This window comes from Mchenga conophoros, linkage group LG22, assembly GCF_057382185.1.
Source record: "Mchenga conophoros isolate Kocher_MC1m ecotype Shallow Benthic linkage group LG22, M_conophoros_male_GT1.1, whole genome shotgun sequence".
Classification (NCBI taxonomy): domain Eukaryota; kingdom Metazoa; phylum Chordata; class Actinopteri; order Cichliformes; family Cichlidae; genus Mchenga; species Mchenga conophoros.
The window spans coordinates 34,481,255-34,506,174 of NC_140546.1; the positions used below are offsets into that span (position 1 = coordinate 34,481,255).

The following is a 24,920-nucleotide window of genomic DNA, read 5'->3' on the forward strand; positions in this document are numbered from 1 at the left end:
TGGTGATGGCAGCTACATTGTAGCCACAGCCACCCTGGGACGCACTGACAGAGGCGAGGCTGCCGGACACTGGCGCCACCGGGCCCTCTGACCACCACCACTAGGCAACGGGTGAAGTGTCTTGCCCAAAGACACAACGACCGAGACTGTCGGAGCCAGGGCTCGAACCGGCAACCTTCCGATTACAAGGCGAACTCCCAACTCTTGAGCCATGATCGCCCCAAAATAAGGTGGATGCGTCATTGAATTGATAAATCTCAATTAATTTTCATGACCTTAAGTGTTTTTTTTTTTTTTAAACCCAGGACATAATCAGGAGAAAATTTATAATTACATAGAAAATGCTTTATTATGAATATTTTTTAGAAAAACCTTTACAAAAAAGTGCACCCAAACCAGTAAACAAATTTAAACAAACAAGTACAGTTGAGAAACTATAATACAAAAAATAACAATTAAAATTCTGAACAACAAAAACAACAACTGGTGAAAATATAAATACTAAGTAAACAACTTAACAACCCCCAAAGCCTTCAGTTTGTCTGTGCAGAACAAAGGTTTTGGTTACAGGTTTTCGTTCAAAAACAGTATCATATTAACCTTTTTTCCCTTTAATGCATTTCTTCTGTTAATCACTAACTGCCCTGCTTTTGAAAAAATCCTCTCAGCTGGCACTGATGTTGCAACCACTGTCAGGTATTTTTTGGTAAGGTTGCTCAGAGAGGGGAATGTTTGTACATTGTTTTTCCACCAAAGTAGTGGATCCTGATCCCTCTCTCTGGTTCCTTCCTCAAATGGTCTCAGTGCATTGATGGAGAGATGAATGACAGACCATTCTTCCTCATTTAAACAAAGTGAGCTCTTCCCAAGGACACAGAGGACCTGTGGTAACTGCCTCTTTTTGCTCAAGCAATCTCTCCCACATGTAGAATGTGGAGTTCCACCTTGTCTCAACTGCTTGAATAAGTTTTTGTTCAGGGAACTTCTGCTGCTTCTTGTCTTGTCTGCAACTTTAGTGATGTGGTGAAAGAAAGCAACAATAGCACTGCTTTTCTGCTGAAGCTCAAGCAAGTCAGGCAGGGCTTTAATGGAGTCTTTCACCACCAAATTTAAAGTGTCTGCAAAACATGAGTAGTGTTTCCATCCTGCTTTGCGCACAGCAGCAACCATGTTAGCAGCACTATCTGTTAAAACAGCCAGAATCTTCTCCTTTATGGCCCATTCTTCTGTAATTCTAGTTAATTGTGCAAAAATATTGTCTGCAGTGTGTTATCCAGGAACACAGCATGTTTATAGCACGTATGCCACCATTTGCCAGTTTTCATCAATCATGTGGCATGAGACTGTTAAATATGCTTCTGTGGCTCTTGATGTCCACATCACAGTGGTGAGCACAACATTGCCCACACCATTCAGTGCCTTTCTAATCTTAGCACAACAGTCTTCATAAAAAGCTGGTAGTTTCCCCTCCGTTAAAGATTTTCTACCTGGAATTTTGTACCTGGGGTCAAGTGTCTAAACAAAATTCCCGAAGCCATCATCCTCCACTATGGAAAGAGGTTGTAGGTCTCTCACAATCATCTCTGTCAGTGTTGGGAAGACTACTTTTAAAATGTATTCCACTACAGATTAGAGATTACATGGCCCAAAATGTATTTTGTAACATATTCTGTTATGTCACTCAATGAGAGCAACGTATTCTGAATACTTTCTCTTTGACATGTCAATGGCTGTGAACAAAGAGGTTAACACGTGAGGAGCGGATCAAAATTGTGTTGATATCTGGTGAACGCAGTAACCGGGTCATTGCAGCAGATTTCAATGCAAGACACCTTACGAGACCACCCATCTCCCATGCTACAGTTAGCAAACCGCTTGCTAAGTTTCGTGAAACTGGTTCAGTGTTGGATTTGCCAAAATGTGGATGCAAGAAAACTGTCACTAATGAAGAAACATCAGTGGCTGTCCTAGCTTCATTCAGCAAGAGCCCACAGCGTAGCACTTGCTGCATGTCACTGGAGAGTGGCATTAGTCGAACATCCCTTCGGCGGATATTAGCTACTCACAAATGGCACCCTTACAAACTCCAGCTACTGGAGAGAGAGAAGTATGAAAGACACCTGTGTTGAACGTGCAATTGGCAAGTGCAAGAAAATAGTAAGTGCCTTTTCTTACAATGGGAAAAAGTCTTGACAACAGATGATTCAACGGGTGCTTGAACAGGAGAAGGACTAATCACAGGTCCTGAAAGCAGACAGAAAAACCAGGCACCTGGTACCAACTTGGCAGGGCACTGACATGACAGAATCTGTGTGATTGTTGTGTTTGTATTTGCACTACATATCGCAAGTTTGAAATTTGTTGTGCTATATTTAACAGAAAAGGAACCTGTTGTCATGGTCCGGGTGTGTGCCAGTGTGTCTCCCTCCGAGCCGGCGTCTCCACCCCGGGGAGGGGCCTCAGTGTTTTTGCTGATCGCTTACACCTGTGGGTAATTTAGCCGGGGACTCATAAGGCCAGCGTACTCAATCTCTCTTCGCCAGATTCTCTGCTAACGTCAGTCAGTGCAGGCCACCACCATCATTCCCTATGTATTTTGTGAATCACTTTGCCTCACTGTATGTTTGTCTTTTGTGCGCCTCTCTCTTAGCTACACCCAACTGTCAACCCCTGTCGAAGAGCACCTACTTGGATGCTGGACCATCTGGCAGTCCCACAGGCTATTACCCAAATTACCTACCTGCCTCTCTGCCTCCACGCCAGGAGTTTTTTGGATTTCACACCCGGACTACTCACCCCTCTACGTCATCTCCGACCTCCTTTGGCAAGTACGCAGTACGAAGGAGGATTCTGAACCAGCAACATATTCATATGTCTCCTTATCCGTATCTGAACATCTGCACTCTGTTACAGTGACCCCGACCTTTTCCTGGATCAAATGTGACTTGCTTTCCAGTCCAATCCCTGGAATAGCTGTCCTCTCTGACCCGGACCAGATCATTACTTAGTTTCAGTGGTGGAACGTCGTACTTGTCTACTCTCACCTTTTTGTTTATGAATATTTGTGGAAACATTAAACTTTATTCTTAAAATCTACTTACGAGCTGTTCGGCGTCCTGCGTTTGAGTCCTGTCACTCGTCCAAAACGGTCTCGGCCGTAACACCTGTTAAACGTGAAGGGTTTTCAATTCAAATATGTGCAGCTTTATGTGCAATATAAATAAGTAATCAGGACAGCAGGGAGAATTGTAATGTGTATTTATTTACATTTTGCACTTTATTTTAAACAATTTAGAATTTTGAGTTTTACTGATATTTTACTTGCATTTTATTCAGAAATGTTCGTGCATTTATCTTCATTTGTATTTGTTATTTAAGAATTTTGTGTTACATTGTTTGGAAAAAGTTGAAAAGTTTTGTCATTTAAATTTGTTTTAAGTTTTGCACAATAAATGTTCTTAAAACGGCATTCTGTACTTTTTTGAAGTGTGTTTATTCATCTGCAATATATCTGACATGTGTATGTTGAGTCATTTTAAGATCATATACATGTATATGACACACAAGAAAAGAATATATCACGATACATATATTGTTACCACACATGCTTCAAATTATACCGCAATATGAATTTTAGATACGTTAAATTCCACAGTTGATTCATCAGAAACATTTCTTGGTGGTCTGTGTTAAATATCAACACTGCCACATGCTTTATCTGGTCATTGTGCCTTTTAGAAACTGAATATATTGAAAGGTAGCTTTTAACAAGTTTTACTGTTTGTTTATTGGGACTTTGTCTTTCTTGGAGTATATTAATATTTAATTAATTTTGTTTTAGTTTATTCTGGCCTCCTCTTTACAACTTTGTATGTTCTTGTAAAATTGCTGTCTCCACGTTTAGGATTATAATCCACTGTCTCTTGTGCCTTGCTGTTGGTCCTGCCTCCTTTGTCATAATTAGTTTCAGCTGTGACTTGTTACCTTATGTTTCCACTCTCCCTGATTATCTCCTGCATGTATTTAAAGCCTCCGTTTGTAATGCTTCTTTGTCTTGTCACACTGTGTACGCTGTCTGGTCGTGTTGCTTTACTTTATATCAGTTTAATGGCTAAGATTCTGTTCTTCCGTGTCCCCTGCTAAGTTTATGCTTTTTGCCTTCTTTTTGGCCTCTCTGCATCCTTGCATTTCGGTCCCAACTGCACTTCACATTGTATGATACATGAAAGAGACTGTGTGCATATGTGGCAAATAAGCACATAACTTAATTCAGACAGAGCATACAAAGAAAAAATTGCGATATTAAATAAAGGTTGGCGTAAATCATGAAATGTAGCTGAAACAAAAGAACTTCAACAAAACTCAAACAAGTAGTTTAAGTTTTTTTTTTCTTATTTACAGATGGGCACGATATTCTTCTATATATCAAAGCAGAAGAATAGAAATTTGTATTTTATAATATAATCAAATACTACATTAAACCACCATCCTGATCTGGTATCCCTTAACAACAGCAGACAAATCTTTTGTGTCCTCCTTCTCCTCAAGTCACATAGTATTATACTCACTCTTGCATCTCATTCGCAAGCACTTTGCTCAGATTTTCAACTTTGGCACATTTGCTGTAGTGATGACGATATTCCTGAACAGTCATGTTTCACAACCGACACCCTCGACTAGTTTAATGGTTCCATCAGTTTTTTTTAATAATTATTATTATTTATTTATTTTTGTAGTCTGGAAGATAAGTCATCACTGCGCCAGCTACATATTCGTGCCAGCCATGATTCTTTTAGATGTATTATCAGAACTGGACATGGAGATGGAGTGCATGAGTGAATTTTCACCAGTCAGAGATACAGATGTGGAGGACAATAAAGGTGTCTTGTTTGTTTGTTTTTTGCTACATATCTTGAGCTGTCTCAGTCCACCTTGGATGTCCATTTCATGATGTCCAATCAGGGAAGCAATCTGCTGAGAGTGACATAAATTGTGCTGTTGTAATCCACAAATCCAAATACTTAATGACATTTTAAGTGTGTTTAGGGAACATAACAAGTCTATACAATCCTAGGAGGAAAAATAATCTTTAACAAGCTAAAGTCTTACCTCGTCTAGCACGCATGGAATGGGTTTTTTCTTTTAATGTTTAAAAGGTTGAGGGTATTTTTAACAGATACAATCTGCCCTCTTATCCAAAATTATTTCTGGGGTACAAAGCAGATTTTGCATTATTCCCAAAAGAAGATGCTGTTTACACACAAGAAGCATTAATTGCTTTTAGGCACACTGACTGTAGCATGCATACAATACCTTTTTTTTTTGTGTCCCGTTTGGATCTTTAGCCGTCAGAATTGTTGTCTTAAGGCCAAGAAAGATGTCAAGCGGATTTATTTTACCAAGTGGATCATCATGGCCTTGCCATATTGGTCCATTTGATTGACCTTTATTATAATTATGAATTTATTTTATTTTCAGTTGCTACAAACGGGACAGACATGACTGGGGGATAGGACAGGGAGAGAGAATGAAAGAAAGAGAGGGAGAGAAAGAAAACCAAAGGGGAGAAGAGACGGTGAGAAGGGGGGGAAGAAAGAAAAAAACAAAAAAAAAACACCTGGGTCACCTGTATGGAGAAAAAACAGAAGAGAAAGCAAACAACAAAGAGCAACATAATAAAAAAAAAAAACAGCTTCATCACAATAAACTAGCTAGCAGTAGATATCAGTAGATACTAAATAATAAACGATATTGTGCAGCACGCAAGATAGACAGCGCACAATGTGCTTTGAGGCAGCAGCCAAGAAAGCTGTAGTCCACGTCTGTGAACACCCGTGTGTACACCTGTGTGCATACCTGTGTGGATCAGCATGCTTGCATTCCAAAGGTTTCTCCATGTAACGATCTGCTAGGGAGTGTGGGGAGCCACAGCCCCGTCCTCCAGGGTATGAAGCAGGTATGGAGGAGATCAAAACTCCAGACATCCAGAGGCCCCCAGAACACAAGAGACCAAGGAAGACCAACAGCCGCGCCACTGTCCCAGTAAGAGCTGAGGAGAGTCCCAGATGAGGGCTCACTCAGCAGCCACCGAGCAGAAGCCAGGGGGAGTTGCAGTGACGCGCCCGTGAGCTCCGCCGGCAGCCAGCTGTGCCTGAGTGACCGAGCCCCAGGCCGAGAGGCCGGGGGCACCCCGCCTCCGAAGTGGCCCGAGCGAGCCCCAGGCTCCAGGCCCCGATAAGCGGCCGCCAAGGAGTGAGCCGGTGTGTACCTAGATGCCCATCCCCAGACACAAAGAACATGCATGCATACAATACCTGATTAACCATCAGTGGAGTTTTGTTAGAATTAAAATTGTCTGATTGGTTTGTGTATTTATATTTTTGCCAACATACATCAACTCCGAAATGCCAGACGGGGATTCATAAAATGGGTTATTCTAAAGATCACTGCAACTACTACAGTTTTATGTTAACTTTAAATGTCAATGTCTAAATTGTCAATGTTTTTTGTGATACTATATTTACATTGTGTTTTCAAGTATGCAGAGACTACTTTACCTTGTAATGTCCTGGCAGTGTTTGATGTGCTTTTTGCTTTCACCCAGTGGGTCTAGAAAAATGCTGCTTCTCTCGCCAGATATGATCACCTAAATGTTGAAGTACTAGAGTTTAGAGTTACAGACTGAATGCACTACTTTATTTATGCTTGACCATGAGATCGACATGGGTAACAAACTATTTAAAACAATACCTACAATGTCTTAGTTAGATGTTTTTTCAACATTCTCTTTTCTTCATTGCAACTAATTCTTCAAGTCTATAATTTAGAGAATTTAATTTGTCACCTATTACGTATATACGGCAATGACCATGAAGTACGAAAAAATTGTTACCACCAGCATCCAGTGATGACCTTCATTGGCAACTCCCAAGATGTACTTGTACAACCCTGGGTCAATCTGTAAGACAGTGAAAAAACACGTTAACTAGACCCACCTCAATGATGAAGCTTTTAAAGACAACTTAATGACAGAACATTGTTTAATACGTACATTTTTGGTTTATTCTGCTTCCATAGGAGTGTCATTTCAAATGTGTTGACCATAAATGCTCTGTCAGCACTTTCTTTGTTGAATTTGCTCACCAAGAGCGTCAGATAAGCATTAATAACCTGAAGTTTAAAAAAACATATTTACAATACTATTACGTTCAGTAAGCTACAACCAATTTTCCTGGGAAAATTTTAGCATGTAAACCATAAAAGAAGCCACTTTACCTCACTTCCAAGTTCCCTTTGTGGATCTGTATTGTAAATATCAGTGAGGATTAACTTGCATGATCCAATTTTTGAAAGGACATACGTGTTTAGAAATCTCCCCTCCCCCCAAATCAGAACGTTCAATCAGTACAGAATTCAGCTGACTATTTTAAAACATGATGGTAAATGGACTGATTCTTATATATTCTACTCTCCCGGAGTACTCAAAGCGCTGTATACAACATGCCTCATTCACACCCACTTATGCAAGTGGGTGTGAATGAGGCTTTTTTTTTTTTTTTTTTAAACAAGCTCTCTTCTATAGAAATGGCATGGTAACTTTTGTAGACCGTTCAGTTCAAAACACCATTTAAGGTCTTGAGGGTCTGCTTTCCATGTAGTGTTACCAGCGTATTTTCCAAAAATATCTTCACAAATAGGAGACTGAATCTGAAAGACCATCTGGCTTTAGTAGGGAGCTACAAAGTGTGTCTCTGTAAGACTGTATAGACAATTTGTAAGCAACTATAGTTTTGTTTCAAGTATTTTTTTTAAAGAACTATTATTAATCACACTGGTAAATTTTGTTGGAGTACTCTGCAGAAAATTTATGTATGTTATGTTTTGTTTTACTTCATATGTTTATATGTTTCATGTTGTTTGTTTAATTTAAGACAAAAAAAAATTAAATGAATGAGAGGTAAAACTTGAGGGGGTAGGGACAAATAAGTAAATACTTCAGCCTACTCCTTTTCAAACAAATAATGGAATGATATTTTGTAATGATTGTGAAGGCACATGTTTGAAATGTTTGAAATAAAAATGAACTGAACTGAACTGAAAAAGCCCATGCTTTCATATAAAGGATACATATATTGCCATGTTCTCTTTTATATTAAAAGCTGGTTCCTCTACAGTAAGCTTCTATTGGTGGAAATATATCATTAATATATAATCTCTAATGTAATATAATATTCAATTGTGTGTTATTTAATACTTTTTAAAAAGTAAATATGTCCTAGCCATCAGAAGTGCCCATCTCATAATGGCTGCTTCCAGGAGGATAATACACCATGTGACAAAGCTCAAATAATCTCAAATTGCATTCTTAAACACAACAATGAGTTCACTGTACTCAAATGGCATCTACATTCAAGATAGATAATTTGAGCCAGGTTATTTTAATTGGAGCTCAGTGACTTCTTATCCTCTACTATAAAGCTGTCTAGCCTTACCTATTAAGCCCCACACCCCCGGTACCAGGGGAAAAAGGGAATTAGATCAAGTTTAATCGGTTATAACACTGGGTCAGAAATATAATATATAAATATAAAAGTCCCGACATGTGTGGTACCCTCAGAAACCTCAGAATCTCAGCTAAAATCTCATGTAACCCATTTTTGCAACCACAAAACACAACAAAAACAAGCCGTGATTAAATACACAAAAGTCAGCTCAACAAACAACCGGTGTTCTGACAAACAGTCCTACTTTGGCAAACCGTCCTACCCGTAGGATAATTTTACGGTGTCCCCTGACAAACTGCCCTACTTTGGTAAACCGTCCTACCCGCAGGATAATTTTACGGTGTCCCCTGACAAACTGCCCTACTTTGGTAAACCGTCCTACCAGTAGGATAATTTTACGGTGTCCCCTGACAAACTGCCCTACTTTGGTAAACCGTCCTACCCGCAGGATAATTTTACGGTGTCCCCTGACAAATTGCCCTACTTTGGTAAACCGTCCTACCAGTAGGATAATTTTACGGTGTCCCCTGACAAACTGCCCTACTTTGGCAAAATGTCCTACTGTACGTAATTTATGCACATTTCTGCTGCCACACAATAATTCCAGCATAAATTTAAATTTATGACTATGAGCTTGTAGCTCATAGTCATAAAGCCAGGACGGTTTGCCACTTCTTTTTACCCGTTAAAGTGTGCTTGTAGGTCACATTCACAAAGGTAGCATGGTTTGGCACGTAATTCTTCCTGTCAGAATATGCTTCTAGCTCATAATAACAAAGGTAGCATGGTTTGGCACGTAATTCTTCCTGTCAGAATATGCTTCTAGCTCATAATAACAAAGGTAGCATGGTTAGGCACTTGTTTGTAGAAGCAGTCTGCATGCCAAGGTGCTTAAGTTATACACCTGTCACCATTGAAATGACCTGACTATATAAACTTTGACAATGAACTCACTCCATTAGAGTTACAGTATATATTTACTGAATATATTTACAGATAAATATATTTGACATTTACAGATCCAACAGAACACAGGGAGAAAGAGCTGAAAAAGAAACAGTATTCATAACAAACTATGCACATTTTTTACACAAGTACTTGACCAGGCTGCTCTCATATTGAGCACATCCAAAATGTGCCCATCTGAGACAAAACTCACACTGCACCTGAAGAGGGAGAAGGGGGGGGTGTAAGTGTGTTAACCAACATTACGAATTTGATGAGAAAATAATTACTACAGTGGCTTGCAATAGTATTCGGCCCCCTTGAACTTTTCCACATTTTGTCACAGTACAGCCACAAACATGGATCAATTTTATTGTAATTCCACGTGAAAGACCAATACAAAGTGATGTACACGTGAGAAGTGGAATGAAAATCAAACATGATTCCAAACAGTTTTTACAAATAAATAACTGAAAAGTGGGGTGTGCGTAATTATTCAGCCCCCTGACTCAATACTCAGCTGCCAGTCTTTTAGGGTATGTCTCTACCAGTCTCTAGATGTGCAAAGCTGGTAGAGACATACAAAGACATACAAAGTATGTGAAAGTATTCACTTTGTGAACATAACGTATCACATTTATATACAAATGAAAGATAAAAGTCACACATAAAAAGAACATTCATAAATCACAGACACATATAATACATATCACTATGTTTTTAATGGTGTGTCAGAAAGCCCTGTGCTCTAGATTATGTTACATGAAGTATCAAAATTAATAACATGTTTTTTTAAATCTACAAATGTTAACTGTCTCAAATGTCTCACTGCTTAAACACTGTCAGGGTTTTTTTTTATTATTATTTAAAATGACATATGTGTGTAATTTTGAAGTTTTTTTTTTTTTTTTTTTTAATTCTTTAAAGAACTGATAACCACGGATTTTATTAAACTTTCATCTACGACCATATGTTCACCTTTAGAAAAAGACCTAAGTCCTCCTGTCACTTTTCTAATATTTTATGTTATTATATAGATGTAATAACGCATAATTACCGGAATCTTTTGGCTGCACGGTCAGACTCTTCCTGCTCCAAAGAGTTTCTTGACGGATCGACAAAATACAGACAGCTGTCATCTGCATTTATGTACTGCGATAGATATATAAATTTTAAAAGTACATAAATTATGAAGAATGTGTTACTGAAACAAACTTTTTTTCACAGAAATGCTGCTTGTACTAACCAGAAACTTCCAGTGTACATTTCCAATGTTCACAAAGGATAAAATGGCTCTGTAGTTGTCAAAGTTCACCTGTGACATATTAGAAATTAATTACAAATTTGCAACAATACTTTTTCCATTTATCTCGAGACATTAATAAAATTTTAAAAAATTAATTCTAGAATATATTAATTTATTTTTTTTACCTTGGACAAGCTTTGTCTCCTGATTAGTTCTCTCTATAGAGGATCACATCGCTCGCGTAGTGGTTCATAATGTAGATATTATTCCCCAGATTTAGCCGAATGGCAGCAGAGTGAAGCTGACCCCCCACCCACTTGAAACGTAAAGGCAAATAGGCGGAGCGGTTAGTGCTACGTTTGTGCAGATTTGTGCAGGTAAAATTAGCGTTTGTGCTGCTACGGTTTCCGAGATATTAAACTTTATTTTATAGGTCATTCAAAGGTCACCATCCCCCCAGACTGCTCCAAAACAAACCAAAATGGTCTACTTTTTTAGTGCTACGTTTGTGCTGATTTGTGCAGGTAAAATTAGCGTTTGTGCTGCTACGGTTTCCGAGATATTAAACTTTATTTTATAGGTCATTCAAAGGTCACCATCCCCCCAGACTGCTCCAAAACAAACCAAAATGGTCTACTTTTTTAGTGCTACGTTTGTTCTGATTTGTGCAGGTAAAATTAGCGTTTGTGCTGCTACAGTATCTGAGATATTAAAAGTTATATTTTTTGCTGATGACATCACCATCCCCCCAGACTGCTCCAAAACGGGCCAAAATGGTCTACTTTTTTAGTGCTACGTTTGTGCAGATTTGTGCAGGTAAAATTAGCGTTTGTGCTGCTACAGTTTTTGAGATATTAAACTTTATTTTATAGGTCATTCAAAGGTCACCATCCCCCCAGACTGCTCCAAAACAAACCAAAATGGTCTACTTTTTAGTGCTACGTTTGTGCTGATTTGTGCAGGTAAAATTAGCGTTTGTGCTCCTGTGATTTGAGATATCCTGTTATGGTTTACTGCTGAAAAATGTCTTTTTCAAATGACCTTTCACTTTGTGTGTTCACTTGTTCAATAAAGTTCTGTTAAAAAAACCCTCTTGTTGTATTTAATAAGCTAAATTTGTAATAAGTGTATTTTTTTTTAAACTTCAATTTCTTTACTTCAATCACTTTTTGTTCATGAAACCACGATGCAAATGCTTGAGTATTTATTTTTTTTAGAGTGGATTAAAAAAACTTTATTGAAAACTACATTTGAACATTTTACACTCCCATGAACACTTTTTGAGAAACGAACAAGCTAGCAGTCTTTTGCATCAAATACACATTTTCTGGCAGAAAAAACTATTTTTTGGCATTACTGTGTCTGAAGGATTCTTAGAACAGCGTTCATCTGATTTCTGAACAAGGTAAGCTTACATTTAAAATACTGAGGTTTTAGTTACTGAGTTAATACATGATATAGCTAACTGTCTGGATCAAAAGGATTTTTTTTCAATGTTAAACATTTTCAAAAATGTCCAAGAAAAAAGTTTCTAAAGCACTTTAAAACATGTAGTACACTGGACTAAAGTGCTGTACAGTACATGGGTTAAATACTCAGACTCAATTTAATAAACTCACAAATTCAATAGCTCCATCTTAAAAACAATAATTCCACAAAATATGAAAGTGTAGATTTCTCCTACCCAAAAAAGGGAATACACAATTTTGAAACCTGGCACTTGGACTCATATCATCAACGATCTTATATGGAAGAAGATCAAAAATACATGTACACTTGTGTTCCGTAGAGCAAAGGTCCATCCAACTGTCACCAATAAATATCTGGACATCAGAGGCGACTGTAAGGAGTGTCATGGCCAGTTAGAAATGTCATGTGACAGACAGCCAGCAATTAATAGTCCAATGGTGCTCCAGTGTTTCATGAGAAATACAGATTTCTCCCTGCACACTGGCCACTCCAAGCGGTTCATGTCTGGAAACCTGCGTGAACAGATCGCTAAAGAGCTGTGTGAGGGCAGAATGGAACCAGCTGTATGGAGGTCAGCGAGGGCAGCAGATCTGATGGATGTTGGAGATCCTGAGCCAAGCCACCTTCCAAATTTGGCCACACTGCGAAAAGCCAAACAAGAGAGAAAAGACTTGGAATTAGGAGATAAGGACCCCATTGCATCTCTGCAATTGTTAAAATATAGTGTTCCTCACAGTGGTAGCATCCGAGATATTGGACTGGACAAGTTTTTCTGTCACTACTGGAGTCAAACACAGATGCATGTTTATAAGACATTGTCAAAAAAAATCTCCCCCAACTGTGTGTTTTGATGCAACCGGTTCAGTTGTGAAAAAACTGCTGAGACCAAATGGCAAATCTGGCCATATCTTCCTTTATCAAGGTATTCTGAAAGAAAACAATTGCCCCAGTGTCCCAGTGGTGCAAATGCTGTCAGAGAAACATGATGTTAATGCCATCGCAAACTGGTTGACAGAATGGATTCGTGCAGGTGCACCTGTGCCAAAGGAAGCTGTGAGTGACTTTTCTCTGGCAATTCTGGGAGCTCTGGTCAAGGCTTTCACTCCTCATCCTGATCTGAAGTCCTACCTTAATGAATGCTTTCATGTCCTTCTTGGAACCCAGTCTGCCAAACTCCCCCCTTGTTATATCAGGGTTGATGTTGCGCACTGCATCAAGATGATATGCCAGTGGGACTGCCTGAAGAAGAAAACACATTGTGTTAAAGATTTCTTTGTCAGGTCATTAGCAAAACTTCTTCAGTCTCAATGTTTGGACCATGCAAAACAGCTCCTACATGCTATCACTGTTGTGGCCCTCAGTGAGGCAGAAGGTGATGACAGTTCTGGAGCCCCTCTTCCTTCAGAAAGGTGCAAGAAATACTTGAAAGCCCAAATTGCTCAAGACTCCATCATCATTCCAGATGAACAGACGGAGGAAAGTGAGAGAGTGGATTCAGTGGATGAGATCCAGACTGACCTACGACAGTGGGTAACAGAAATATGTGAGGAGAGCAGGTCACTTGCTGCAGCAAACGGGGATAGAGATAATATTCACTTTCTCCCTGAGATTATTCCTCATATAATAAGACTCGCAAGTTACTTGCCACTCTGGACAGGAATAATGGTCCCTCTCTTCCAAAGCACCAGCATCACAGCAAGTTCAGCCACTGTTGAAGCTGAGTTCAAAAACATAAAACATGGCCTTTTCAAACATGACAACTTGCCTCTTCGAGTCGATCGCTTCATTGCTCGTCATCTTTCATTCATCGAGGGAAATATGCGGATTTGTTCTGCAAAAGAAAAGGTCAAAGATGAGGCAACAGTGGGATCACTGAAAGTCACAGATGCCAATTCTGGATCCATGACGACTCACAATGCAGAAGACAAAATAAAAATGGATGCTCACCCGTTTGTGGGATCTGATGCTGCCACAAACATTCTTCCGGCTGATGGGGATGCAGTTGAGAACTGGAGGGGCCTAGCTGTTCCACCCAAAAAAAGGAAGAGGACTTCCTACCTCTCTTCATGTACCGAATGGCTCCATGCAGATGAAACTTTTGGGGCCAAAAGAGTGAAAGTGGAATTATTAAAAAATGGAAACCTCCATCAGCCTATTAGATTAGGGGAATCGACAATCTCTGTGCTCAATACCTGTGCATTTGATGCATTTTTTCAGTGCTTATGTTGTGCCTTCTGTGACAGCTCCACATTTCAAAATGCTGTTCTGAAAGACAGTGAAAACCCAGTCCTGCAGCTGGTGAAAGCCATTGCCACAGATGGTGTGACCCAACAAACCTACAGGAGGAGAGCAGAGCTGCTTAGTGTAATGTTTGAAGCTGTCTCGTTGAGGTCTGCTGCGATCCAAATCGATGCTCAGTGCAATATCTCCGCTGTAATTGCTAAGACAATGAGGAACATCTCAAGTGTTTATTTTACCAAACACTGCTCCTCACAGCACTGCTACCTCAGCAAAGGGATGACAAGGGAAGTGCCATTTGTTTCTCCTGCCATCTCTGTCCTCAAAGAGTCTGGTATGGCTCATCTTGGCACGGCTGTGGAAGCAGGACTTGGCCTACCTGAGTCTACCTGCCTCAGGCCACTGTCCAATCCATCTCTGTGTCCATCAGAATTCAAAACAGAAGACAGCACCACAGGAAATGAGCTCTGTGCAGGGACAGTTACTCACAGCTACAACATTGGAGATATCGTGTGGATTGATACTGACCTTGCAAACCAAACAGAATTTCCACTGAATGAATTTCCCTCCAACCTGGTTCTCCAAGGAAAGTCGTTCACTTTGAGGGCATTAATTGCTTTCCATGGAAAGATGACCACTGATGGTTTGGGGCATTACACTGCATACTGCAGGAGAGCTCCATGTGTGTGGGAGTGCTATGATGACCTGGGAAATGGAGTGACAGGAGCATCTGAAAAGAAAAAAATACAACCCCATGCTGTGTTATACACAGTATAATGAGTGCTGCCTGCATTTTTCTGTTTTATTTGGTTCATTACAGTTACATGTGTTCAAATGGCTAGTGTGTGTTATCAGTAAGTTCAGTTTTGCACATAAAGTTAAAGTTCTAAATTAAAAATCTTTTAACACTCTTTTCTTTGTCAGTCTGATGCATATTTGCTTTTACACACCCAGTCACCTTCACCCGTAGCCTTGAACGTACCCGTTCCATTTTTCTGTCAATAATTTTTCTGTATTTGTTTTGTGTTTACCTGGTGGCTTAAGTCAGGGGTCAGCATCCTTTTCATTTCAAAGGGCCCCTTTTCCCCCTGCTGCTACAAAACCTGTCTAGAGCCTAAAAAAAGAAAGAGCCTATAAATATCTAGAAAATGAGTTGTTGTATCGTGTAAGCTATGGAAATGTAAATAAAAATGCTTATTTTTAGATTTGATAAGACAATGAATCATCAAAGCTTTATAACGGAAAAAAGTATTTGTTAAAATGAAGCCAGCTACGTGAGTCCTTTCCATAATAATTGAAAATTAGGAAAGATGGGCAACCAACTTGAAAATTACAGTAAACAGATTTGAACCTAAGAAACATTAAATCACTTTTAAAAGCCTTGTACATTCAGTGAATAGTCAATGCAGATATTTCATAAAAAAAAAAAACTGTTAACAGAACCCTTTCTTGTTGTCTTTATAATAAAAAAATGACTTACTTGGTCTTATAAGAGCCACAGTGGAGGGGCTGGAGAGCCACATGTTGCTTTAGAGCCGCAGGTTGAAGATCCCTCGCCTGGGTGCTGTGGAATATTCAGTTTTCTACACGTAGGTAACAACCTATCAAAGCAAACACTTCATTTTTTCTGAGACAGCTACATTAATAATAATGAACATATATAATTCAAAACAAAATCATAGAGGCCAACTGGGTATGTAAAAAATAATAATAATTTAGGTATACGTGAATCACTTCACATGAAACTCAGTTTTGCCACAGAAAAAATAAAAACTTTAGCCTACCTTGTGTACGTTTCTGCACTAGTAACAAAAGAAATATCAACCTTTCCGCTGAATAAATTGTGTTCCTAAAGTGTAAACTAATAAAAGTTAATATGCAGCAAGCCTAGAAAAAGTGCAAAACTCCACAGCTGCTGAAACTCACTGCCACAGACACTGGTGTTATACAGCGTAGGCCGTGATAATTAAAATCATTATATCTCAGATACTGTAGCAGCACAAACGCTAATTTTACCTGCACAAATCAGCACAAACGTAGCACTAAAAAAGTAGACCATTTTGGTTTGTTTTGGAGCAGTCTGGGGGGATGGTGACCTTTGAATGACCTATAAAATAAAGTTTAATATCTCGGAAACCGTAGCAGCACAAACGCTAATTTTACCTGCACAAATCTGCACAAACGTAGCACTAACCGCTCCGCCTATTTGCCTTTACGTTTCAAGTGGGTGGGGGGTCAGCTTCACTCTGCTCCGAAAGGCCCAGTGGTGCAGGAGACTTTCAATGACCTGAGGAGTATAATAAATAAGCTTTTATTACTTTGTAAACATGATAAAGTTTTGGAATACAAAGGTTAATAAAGATTTTTTTTTACTTGCGTATATTCAGTATTCGGTCATGAGGATATGCCTGGAATGTCGATCTAAAGCAGTACTTACTGAATGTGTAGGGAACAACTAATGTTCTGCCCCAGCTTTAACGTTAACCTTATGCAGTACTTTTTTCTTTTTTTAATTAACTGGATTACATACCTCTCCAACAAGCCAGCTGTGTGGTCTAAGGGTCAGGAACTCACTGTGATGTATGACAAAGTTGTTACCTCTAATCTGAGATGGGACCACAGAAACAACAACTTCGTTTACTGTTGTTTCCACAAATATGCGACCTGTGTCGCATATTTGTGGACAACACATTTGAAGACAATAGTAACTAAATTCAAATAATTCTTCTTATGAGAACATTCATTGTAATCGATTACAACGGTTTTAAATCTAATTTTTAAAAGTATTTTTGTACCTGACGCAACAACACGAAAACATCTCCAAATTTGACATAGATTTTAATGTAATTTATTTGAGATGTTAAACTACATTAAGAAATTAAAAATTGAGTCAGTTACTGTTGTTTTTGTAATATTAAGGCCAGTAACATGTAAAAGTTACATTTATTGTTGGACTGACATTTGTCATTTTTCTGTGGTCTGTACTTTTCATTCATCAACACATACATATAATAAAATCTAATATATAATTACAAAAATATGTACAAACAAACTTGGTTTTTCAAACAGATGACATAGTTATTGAATTGATTGTGAATGAGTTTGTTTGTGAAACATCACCTGTGATGCAGTGTCCTTTGTCAGACCGGTTGTTTTTCTCACAAGGTGCTCTGTCCTTTCCAGTGTAGATGGAGAATCCTCTGGCCCCTTGATTTGTGGTTTGAATTTAAACGAAAATATTTGTTACTGCTGTGATCATTTTAATTTTTTTATTAAGGAAAAAATTGCATTACCTTTTGCATGAATTACACGTTTTTAATGTTGATATATTTCACATAATACTCACTAAGTGCGGTGATTACAAAATCATAACAAATGAAGAAGAACAACATAGCCTGAATGTATTTAATGACTGCTAATTTTTATTGCACAATTTGAAAAGGGTTATTCTATGCATCAAAGATGCTCTAATTCTTAAGTTTCACTTATTATTTCATAATAAATTGTTTTTCTAACACTAAAGATGACAATTATACTTTAAAAATGGGTATACTCGCTGTCCTCCTGACATCAGAGAGTGGCTCCAAAAGGATCTCTTTGAAGGCCCTTTCCATTTCCTTCACGGTTGGATCATCGTTTTTTACCAGGTGTATTTCAAATGGAGGACTTGTGCGGTTCTTATGTTCAAAGTACTTTTTGATTGTGGTGACTACAACATCAGCACAAATTGAGACTGGAAAGTTGAATATTCCAGAGCTCACTGCTGGAATGGCAACAAAGGAAAATTTGTGCTCCTCTGCACATGTCATGACGTTCAAAATACCTTTAGTCAAAAGTTTCTTTGCATGGGATATCATGTGCACTGTTGGGTCATTCTGCAGACACGGGCCTACCAAATGAATCAGCTTCATGCAAGGTAGTTTGCCTGCTGTGGTAATTGCAACTTGTCCAGCCTTTTAATTTGCCATTTTTGGCAATGAAGAGATCACTCTCTGCTTGGATAGTATGTCCTCCAGTAGCAGACAGTGCCTTTGCAAGTCCACCCATGTGAGAGAGACTTTCATTAGCTGCATTAACAATTGCATCCACTTTGAAGGCGCATAAATCTCTTTTCCGTACTGTGACCGATGCTTTATTAGCCATGTATGTTGCTATTTTTTGGCAAACGGCTATTTGTTCCTGGCTCTCATCCTACAAAGATAGACACATGTCAATTTTCAGAGTCATTTATGACAATAACACACAAAACATAAATGTAGACATTAAAAACATTTCTAAAAATACCTGGTTTTGACAAGCATCATATTGTTTGTGCTGTTCCTGTTTAAAGGTTTGAACAGTGTTCTTCCCTTTTACCTCTTAACAGAACATTTTTGAATGACTTTATATAATAGAATATATTATACAAAAGAATATGGTCATGAATGAGACAAACGTGTTCTGATTTGAGACGTATGTAACGAGTGAGCATCTGTCCTGCTGTTGGTGTACCATACAGGAACTGATATGACTGTGTATGAGTGCCTAGTCCCCTTAAAGGATTCTGTCCAACATTACATCCCAAGTAAACAGAGGAACTATGAGATAAAAACATTGTCAGTATGTGATGCCCGGTCCAGCTGTACAGAGAACATGCTAGTGTAGATTGCTAAATACAGTAGGTCTCCAAAAGACAATGATCACCCTTGAAAGCTTGTTTAATTCATATGCCCTTGGCCTACAACTGCTGAAAACAAAGCTGTACATGGTGTGACCAGCAAAGAGCAAAAAACCTGAGCTTCCTCCTGCACTTATGTCACCTATGGACATGCATTTTTTGGCATTAAAGTGGGGGTTCACTAAGGCCCATGCCTAGGTGTAAAAAAATGTCAAAACACATAAAGATTTCAGGTAATCAGTTGGAATACAGTTTGATAAAACATTGAAACATGGAGACGGATGATAATTTATAATTCCATCCATCCATTCGCTTCCGCTTATCCTTTTCAGGGTTGTGGGGGGCGCTGGAGCCAATCCCAGCTGTCATAGGGCGAGAGGCAGGGTACACCCTGGACAGGTCGCCAGTCTGTCGCAGGGCTAACACACAAAGACAGACAACCATTCACACTCACATTCATTCGCACATTCACACCTAGTGGCAATTTGGATTATCCAATTAACCTATCCCCACAAACTGCTTGTCTTTGGACGGTGGGAGGAAGCCGGAGTACCCGGAGGGAACCCACGGGGAGAACATGCAAACTCCACACAGAAAGACCCCGGCCTGATGGTGGAATTGAACTCAGGACCTTCTTGCTTTGCGGCAAATTTATAATTGATGCTTTATAAATAGTCAAAGCAGACGCTTTACCCCAGAGGACCAAAGGAGTATGGCAATCGGGAGGACATCACAAGGTTTAATTATTGAAAATAATGGGAACATGATGACTTACCTCAGTTTTCTTTTTCTTCAGTGGCAGTTCTGTCACTAACGGTGACACGTACACACCTTTTCGTTTAAGGCGTTTGTCTTTCCATTTCCACGCGAAAATACTGTTGATTACACATACATACTTTTAATGCTTACTTATTTTATTATCTCTTAATTCTATAGTCATAGCCAAATGTTTTCACTTTTTCTTAGTTTCTTGTTCTAGTTGTATAAAACACAATTTTCATTATTAGAAAGTTATTCATACCTTTTTGTCTTGATTTTTTCATGTCTGCATATTCAAGCAGGAGGGCATCGTGCATTTTTTGACAAATTTCCACAAAGTCATCAAGCCTTGTCAGTCTCCTTCTCTGGATACGGATTTTTTTCAAATCCCACTGGCTTTTCTCCATGATTCCTTGGGTTCTGTTGTCTTGTGTAAAATTCTTAAATGCAATAGTACATTGTTTAAGTCAGTATCTATGTATTGTAAATTTATATACAATTTATGTTTCTTTTTCACTTATTCTTCTCGCTATGATACCTGGTTCTTGGATTGCTGAATGTCACCATAGAGTTTACTGAGCTGCTGGTAAGCAGGACCAGTACCATGATGTCCAAGATCCCCTAAGGAGAATACAAGTAATTCAAAAACATAATTAAAATGGATAATTCAACATTTAGCACATTTACATCAATTTAAGATAGTAATACATCATTGATGACCACAAAGTTGCATGTGGTAGAAGGTGATTTACCAGACCGGCAATAAATTTGGGTGCATGAAAAATGTTTCTTTCGCCCTCACAGTCCAGTGTTGCATTGTCAACAATTGTCTGGAAATGGGTCTTCAAGGGGGCATTCTGAACATCAGTCTGTAAAACAGATATATATCTGTATTCAGCAAGTTATCAAACCATAGAAAAATTAATTATATAAAATGTCATTGTGGTTTAAAATACATATTTTTAAAATAATGTGAATTCGTTAATTCATTTGGGTCAGACACAAGTAAAAATGTTATTAATATGGTTACTTAAAAAATAAATCTTAGCTAACCTTGTAATCTTCAGCAATCACAGTCTTTTCATCCAAATCCAGGGTCCCCCGTTTTTGCATAAGGATTTTCAAGTTGTTGTAGTGTTTTGTTACGTTCCTTCCACTACAAGGACTGCAAAACACTATTGCTGCACTATGGACAACATCATCCATGTCTTTTAAGTAGTGCTGTCAATAGATTAAAAAAAATTAACTAACTAATCTCACAATTTTCTGTTATTAATTGCGATTAATCTCAATTACTTTATTAATAGCCTGGCTCCAATTACATTTTTTTTATTCTTTATATTTTAAGTAATTATCGTTGTTCACCGAAGTCCAGTGGTCTCCGGTGAGAGCGACATTCCTTACTTGCACAAGCTTGCTGGACTGCTGAGCCCTCTGGTCCCCATACAAAGTGTGCAGTCTCGACACAATGGTTCCTCTCGAGGGCAGATTGTAACACTCATCTCCTGATGCAGCACGAATGACTTCTCTCAGTCCATCATCTTCTACTATGCTAACTGGTCGGCAGTTTTTAGCTATCCAAACAACCAAGGAATTGGTTACCTTTTCTCTCACATTTTTTGTTATTCGTCCACAAGCACCATACTCCTGAAGCGTAGACTGGCGAGGTCCCGTAGAGGTGGATTCAGTTGGGTGTTTTGCTCTCAGGTGATACGCCAGTGATGAACTGCTTCTGTGGTACTTGAATTCAGCGTTGCAAATTGTGCATCTTACTCTCGTTTTGTCCAACAAGCCATCAGGCAACTTCTTAAAGAGAAACTTTCCACCCAAAAGTCCGCCCTCGTCCATGCTTGCGTGTGTTAGCTAGTGTTAGCTAGATAGTAGCATGGTGTCACTTCTTCTTCTAATCATTTCTGTCAGGCCAAACGCCAGCATAGCACACTGTTGCCCCCTCCTCCAGAGGTGCTCATGAATTTAAAGGTCTTAGATTACAGGAAATTAATAAAAAAACAAAATCAGCGTTAAATTTTTTTAATGCATTAAACATTTCGCGTTGATCTTAACAATTAACGCGATAATTTTGACAGCACTACTTTTAAGTTATCCCAGCATGCAAGGAGCCCAAACACATGCATTCCAAGCCTGTAGTTCTCTGGAATGCTGGGAAAATGAACGAATGAAATCACTGTTAGTAGGACCTTTACATTACAAATCTTGTATTCTTTTTTAATTATTGATATAAATGTTTTTTACGAAGGTCCTTGGCATTTTTCATGACATGGCTCAAACATCGATGAAGAATGGGAATGTTGAATTGCTGTGCTGAATGCTGGCCACTCAGTAAGACATAGTACTTCTGCAGCAGATCCTCTAGACTTGTTCTGCAGAATGTCATGGAAATGGATCGGAGGAGTACCAGGGATCCATCACACATGAACATGACAGGCCTGTTGTAGGCCCGATTACCAAATGCTCTGACCAGATCAGTCTGAAAGGCCTGCAAGAAGTATGTCACAGAGGCTGTAGTGTGGTCACATGTGACATATGTAGCAACTGGAAGAGGAGAAGCACCTTTGGATGGGTTTCTGACAACCAACTCATACACATAGTATGGTGGCGTTCCAGCACTTTCTTTTCTTATTATACTTCCAGTGGCATCAAAGTACACAATGTCTTCTTTGCATCTTTGATGGAAAACTGACCAGGTTTTCTTAGACCACAGCATTACGCCCTTTGGATGCATCAGAATCTTCTGCAGTACGTCCTTTTCAGTGTCCTGATACTGTTGAATTATCTTTTGTAAGCTAATCAACTCGTTGGGATCTGCTCTACTGGCTTTTCTTTCAGACCATGTAATGTTTTTCAAGATTTCTTTTGTTGGAGCATCCTCCCTGTTGCCAGATTGGATCACCTTTTGTGGCACTTTCTGTAAAGACTCCAAGTACAAGCTCCTTGGTAATTTGTTTTTGAGGAGTTCTCCAGCACTTTGACGTGATTGTGCACGCACAGGCCGCCTTTTCAGCTCTTTGTTATTATGGCAGACCTCACCTCCTTTGAAAACGACTTCTGCTTTCAGTGTCTCTTTGTCATAAACCACCACAGCCACAGTGACAGGGCAGTCCTGAAATCTGCAGTACCCCATAAACCTGAAAACCGGTGCCTTTGATCTTGAAGAGAGTTTTTTCACACTGTCTCCGAAATCCAAAACTGCAGTACGGATTAAGGGTTCTGACTCCACTGGCAATTATATTTGTCCACTTGCAGTCCTTTAAATAGTCTTCCTGACTGATGTTGCCGTAACTCCTTCCATTTATTCTCATTTATGAAGAAGAAACTTTTCTGCTGTGGCAAACCAGATGTGAAAAATATTTCTTCTGAACTGCTACTGTCTGTGTTGACCTTAGCTGATTCATCTGATTCATTCCTCTGCAACATTCAGATATACATTAAAAAAAATATATATATATAAACACTTTCAATGTTTGTCACTACAGTGTCTCTATGAAAATCCTTTTTCTATGCCAACAACATAACAGGTAGCATTTAGATTTTTGGACATACACGCGCTAACTAACACAGCCCTTGTTAACGTTTATTTGCTAAGAAACTATCTCTAAGTTCTAAATTGTAAAATTCACAGTGCAAATTACTGTAATTAACACTATAGTTAAAAAACACAAGCACTAATTCACTGTGTAATACACATTCCCTAATTGATTTATTAATATTAATAATGTTATACTATGTTACATATACATTTTGAGTGGCTCCTAAACCACAAAAACAAGCTGTTAAAGACCGTTGCTCCGAACGGACTTTACAATCATTATCACAATCACCATGACTTGAAAGAGGCATTGTGTCAAGCCAATGCAAATCGTTGCTTAAAAGAGAATTTATGACCTTATGTGACAAAAACACTTTTGTAAGATGAGTTATTTATCATGGTGAACAGTGTTACTTATTATGGTTGTTTTACAAGTAATGCAACCAAACATTGATTTTGTTTTAACGTATTTGTTCGTACTAGAAAATGTTACGTATTTTTCAATTATCTCAATGTGTTATCACTTCTTTTTCTTAATGAATATATATATTTAAGAAAAGATACAACATCAAAAGTCAAACGACTGAACAGTTTTCACTACGCTTAAATGGAGGGTGTTACTTTTAAATGTACGCCTAAGAGTACAAAATCTAATCTTAGGTATATGTTATATTTCTATATATACTAACCAATGGAGAGCATATATCAATATTATTGAAGTTTTCAAATTCTAAAAATTATGATTTTAGACACATTTCTGGACAAAGACTATATACAAAGCGCAAACAATCTAAAACAATTTTCTCTAATTAGACTGAGGAAAATAACTGGCATTAAAAGGCTGGAATGTTCTCGTTTCTTGTTAATAGTCCAATTTTAGTGTTAATTACTCACCTTTCCATTTTATTGTTGGTGGGTAAACCGAAAATTTTTGTCCACGTAGGCCTCGAAGAAAAGTTCAGTGTACTAATAATAATTATGTAATGACAGCGTAACCACATATAACCGTTTCCTGTCGCAATGAAAGCTACTGTGAGATTATTCTATTATCTTATGCCACGTTATACCCCTAATTAAAGATTGTGAAACTATTATGTAGTTTTAGTTTGCATTATTCTCCTGAATTAGAAGAAGGTGATAACTATTACATTTGTGAAACTGGTTTGTATTACATTGGACTGCTGATTTATTGTGAATGAATGATATTGTTTTATGATGCATTATACTGCTGAGTTATAAGAAATACTGTTTTCAGAGAGTCAGGACCTTGTTTTCTGATAATAGAGGAGACGGAGAGCACATTCCACGGAAGCTTCACTCCCACCGTTGTTGAAGGCAGACGAAATAGGGAGCCAAGGCCATAAGTTAGGCTCGTTTTTGATTAGAGAGTCCCAAACATGATAGCTTGAACCAAGTTTGAATAATTAAGAGACCAATTGAGGAGATACGTGAGGGAGGCGTAGTAGGGAAAGGTGTTTGTTTTGTCTCATGTCTCAGAGGGTGTTGTCTCATTCCCTGGGCCAGAGGACGGCTAGAGAGGGTCAGAGCGAGGGC

At 38.6% G+C, this 24,920-nt stretch overlaps 2 long non-coding RNA genes and 2 pseudogenes across 3 annotated transcripts; all 4 read right to left on the reverse strand.

Moving 5' to 3' along the window:
• Window positions 1-10,502: 10,502 nt before the first annotated feature.
• LOC146549797 (uncharacterized) lies at window positions 10,503-22,961 on the reverse strand (annotated as a pseudogene). The gene is made up of 12 exons (XR_014890354.1): window positions 22,064-22,961; window positions 21,913-21,980; window positions 20,873-21,040; window positions 20,528-20,688; window positions 20,358-20,445; window positions 20,051-20,259; window positions 19,836-19,935; window positions 19,685-19,694; window positions 17,524-17,603; window positions 16,934-17,067; window positions 10,696-10,764; window positions 10,503-10,601 (listed from the first exon to the last, which is right to left on the reverse strand). The product of XR_014890354.1 is annotated as an uncharacterized LOC146549797 (transcript).
• LOC146549798 (uncharacterized) lies at window positions 11,926-13,746 on the reverse strand. The gene is made up of 3 exons (XR_014890537.1): window positions 13,502-13,746; window positions 13,294-13,404; window positions 11,926-12,806 (listed from the first exon to the last, which is right to left on the reverse strand). It is a non-coding gene; the product is annotated as an uncharacterized LOC146549798 (long non-coding RNA).
• On the reverse strand, window positions 14,119-14,798 carry LOC146549799 (uncharacterized). Its single transcript, XR_014890536.1, has 3 exons — window positions 14,671-14,798; window positions 14,358-14,501; window positions 14,119-14,260 (listed from the first exon to the last, which is right to left on the reverse strand). It is a non-coding gene; the product is annotated as an uncharacterized LOC146549799 (long non-coding RNA).
• Window positions 17,934-18,747, reverse strand: LOC146549800 (protein mono-ADP-ribosyltransferase PARP9-like; annotated as a pseudogene).
• Window positions 22,962-24,920: the final 1,959 nt, after the last annotated feature.